General features: G+C 37.0%; 1 protein-coding gene across 1 annotated transcript in view; it reads right to left on the bottom strand.

The window, feature by feature from the left end:
- LOC117951272 (protocadherin beta-15-like) overlaps nucleotides 1–4,043 on the bottom strand; it is a 15,045-nt gene that overhangs the window by 4,123 nt on the left and 6,879 nt on the right. The gene's annotated exons all lie outside the window — the stretch shown is intronic.

Below are 4,043 nucleotides of genomic sequence, written 5' to 3'. Positions count from 1 at the left end.
TAAGTTCGTGACGTCTTACAATGACAACACACTGCCTGCTGACCAGACTCTGAGGAAAAGTCCATCAGACTTTGCTGAGGTGTTTGGAGATTGCGATGCTTCTCCTGAGGTAGGGACACATTTCATATATTACTAAAGTTGTATTCAACCAAGAAGACTCTGAGGAAAAGTTCATCAGACCTTGCTGAGGTTTTTGGAGGATTGGATGGGTCCTCATAAGTATGAATGGTCTCAGTGACGTTAAATTGAATTAATTGAAAATAAGTTTAATCAAAGATAGATTACTCTCAAACAGTTTCGTTTTAGTTTTATACATATTATGCATTGATAACGTACACAATATTCACAAACATTTCACAATTGCTGCTGACTTTCTTTTTGAATTTTAAATCATGTTTTGAAAGGTTTCTTCTGGCAGAGTCAATTTTCTTTTAATTTTTCAAAGTGCTTTAATTTAATCTATTTTGTGTTTTACTTTCATTGCTGTTCACTTCTTATTTTTTGTGACTGTGTGTTAGCTGAACATACTGTATGTCCTAGTTAATGTTGTGGTTTTAAATTCAGCTATTAACAGTTGTTTTGATCTTTCATACCTATCTTCAAATTGCAGTTACATTATCAGCCTAGTGTCATTTTTATTCACATAGTTACTGAATGCCTTTCACAGTTGCCAACTGGCTTGCTCTCTGCATTTGTACTTTTTACATGTCTGGTGTTTACAGGTTATTTAAGTAAATTTAGAAGTCTCGAATATAATGCTGGCTCCCCTCTATGAATAGTAATAGTCCATTGATTATGCATTGTTTTCTGAATCTTGTCTTAAAGGATTCTTTACTTCATTTGCTAAATTTTCAAAGCTTCTGTCTGAGTCAGACGCTCTGTTTGGGCTATTGGACTATTCATTATGGATCTGTTTTTGTTGATGTTGTTAATGGTCACAAGAGGGACATTCATCTTTAAGTCTTCAATTATTGGGTTATTGTTAGTCTGCATTCTTTGTTTTTATTACATAAACATAAAAATACCGATTCTGCTGTAAGGTTTTATATATGTTTACTTCAAATACAACTGCCTGCAGTGCCCTGAAATCTTGACAGAAACAAATGCCTTGAAAGCAACACAAATATAATATCATGACTTATAAGCCTGAATGCATCCAAGAGTATGCAGTGTAACTGAGTATTGGTAATCTGCTTCAATATACAGTCTAGACTGTCAATGATAAATGTCTCGCACACAATCACATGACCATTGTTGAGGGAATTATATTTGTTGCCAAATTTCCCCCATTATGTCATTTAAAATAGATGGTTTTATTGCTAAATTTTGTAACTGGTGATCAATGAAGGCTTATCTTAACTAAATATAGTTCTCAAGAAATGGTATTTTTTCAATAGTCCATATTTCACAATATATCTGGCAGACTGCTCTTTCACTCATGGGATTGGATGACTGGAATCCTACTCAGAAATTACATTGTTATGTAATAGCGACATAAAGTATACAGTTAGATGGCACTGCCTGAAGAATGTAGGTCTTTACCTTTAAAGCCAGTCCATCCCCATTCTTGAACATGTATGGTTATTTAGCCTCTCGTGTTTTAGTGTTGTTGTTTTATTGTTAGATTGAACACATCTTAAGTAAATGGATTGAAAAATTAATGAGCGGTTTGTTTTGTAAAAGTAGTTTGCAAGTTTCAATAGACGCAGCTTTGCTATGGAGACATCTTCAGTGCTTGTGCTCACTTAGTCCTTTATTAAAATATGAATTGTCTATTATTTATGCTCGTGATAAGATATTGACCGTCAGACTATCCTGTATCTGTATTCTGTGCCTTATTCAAAAGGTGATTTTAAATCTGCCCCATTTCCTCTTCACCTTCTGTGGGAAATTGAGATTAAATAACAAACCACTACAAACCACCATATTATTGGTAGTTTGGTAGTGTTTTATTTCTTCGCAGTTGATATAAAGGTAATAGAACAGTGTGTCCCCAAAGCAAAGTTGTTCTTCTTTTTTTTACGTTTTGCATTGAGTTTTTGCTGCATTGTTTGCAATTCTTTTTCCTAAGATACTGTTGTTATATGATTTCTTTCTTAGTCAGAATTTAAACACATTTTGTCTGTATATCATGCATGCCTCCTACTCTTTCTGGAACTCAAAAAAATAATGGCTACCATCTTAATCCCACTGGAGATAATAGTGTATACCAAACTTCTTCATTCCTGGGATGTGGGGACAAAGGGGATTATTGTGTGGTGTAATTTTAAAATGCAAAATCTGTTCTGTGCAGTTATGCCTGTGCTACAGTACATTTAGACAACAACCTTACTTTAAAGTACAGCCTGTTGAAAGTCCAGGAGTTTACACCTTATGTACACATCAGGGTTATGATGAATACAGCCATTCAGATTTACACATTTCACCTGTCAACATACAGTGTAGACACACTGGAACCTGGTCTAATGCTTGCAGAAATGCCCCTCTCACAAAACAACTAAAATGAAACTCAGTACCCTGTTTCTTATTATCAGATAATTACTATCAATTTATGGTCGGGATGCAGTACAAATTAAGAAAATTATACAAGTTGTTATGTCTTTGTGTGTATCTGACAAAGATTTCTTTCCCATTGAATGCAATATTATGTCACTACATTTAAAGTATGCTGCCTCTTACAATTTGAACAATAAAATGAAACCAATTTAACAGTGTTTAATTTTATGTTTTAAACAGTGTTATTGGAGAACTTAACTCACGGTGTCGCTATACACCAGTCTAAAAATGCTTTAATGTCACAATCCATTGTGGACAGACGTTCTTGTACGCACTTTGCGTGGTCTACATACAGGCACAGTCGCGCTGAATTGCTGATACTACTCGTGTTATGTGGTTGAACTGTGTTTCTTTTTTGGATTGGTTAACCTCTTATGAACATAACCTTGTCGATGGATTCCGAAAAAATCGCGTGTGGCTTCTATTTCCTCCTTTTGTTGCATGCCGCATATGGAGACATGAGCTATTCATTTCCAGAGGAGATGAAACGAGGATCACTTATTGGAAATATGGCCAAGGATCTCGGGCTGGAGACGGGCGCGCTCTCTAACAGAAGAGCACGTATCGACACCGATGGGACTGATAAACGTTACTGTGACATAAACCTGAATAACGGAGAGTTGACTGTTGCCGACAGAATTGACCGAGAGGGGCTTTGTGGAGAAAAGGCTTCGTGCATTCTAAAACATGAGGTGGTGCTTGAAAATCCTCTCGAGCTACATCGGATCAGTCTTCACATTCAAGATATTAACGATAATTCTCCAGAATTTAAGGAAGAATCGATCAATTTAGAAATTCATGAGTTGGCAGACAGGGGAGCTCGTTTTGTGATAGAGGAGGCGCACGATGCGGATGTAGGACAAAATTCAGTACAGCGGTACAGCTTAAAAAAGAATGATAATTTCATTTTGTCCGTTGATGGAAATACAATAGAGCTTGTTCTTGAAAAGGAGCTTGATCGTGAAAAACAACAAGAGATCAATTTGCTCCTTACAGCTCTAGATGGAGGCTCCCCTCAGAGATCAGGTACTGTGGTCATACACGTCACTGTACTGGATGCTAATGATAACGCCCCAGTGTTTAGCCAGGCCGTTTATAAAGCCAGTCTGCCTGAGAACTCTCCTGTAGATACTGTAGTGGTTACAGTGAGTGCTACTGATGCAGACGAGGGAGTGAACGGTGATGTAACATATGAATTTGGACATGTTACTGAAGATGTGAAGAAGATATTTAGTATTGACCGTAAAGTAGGTGAGATACGAGTAGTTGGTGCTGTTGACTATGAAACTACGACCTCATTTGAAATACGCGTTAAAGCAAAAGATGGGTTAGGGCTGTCATCTTATGCTAAAGCAATAATTTATATCACTGATGTGAATGACAACGCCCCGGCAGTCAAATTGAAATCACTGACTAACCCCATACCTGAAGATACCCTACCTGGTACAGAGGTGGGCATCATTAACGTGCAGGACAGAGACTCTGAG

Source organism: Etheostoma cragini, chromosome 10, assembly GCF_013103735.1.
Source record: "Etheostoma cragini isolate CJK2018 chromosome 10, CSU_Ecrag_1.0, whole genome shotgun sequence".
NCBI classification, from domain to species: domain Eukaryota; kingdom Metazoa; phylum Chordata; class Actinopteri; order Perciformes; family Percidae; genus Etheostoma; species Etheostoma cragini.
The sequence above is the reverse complement of the archived record's forward strand: the minus strand, read 5'-3'. Positions and strand labels throughout refer to the sequence as shown.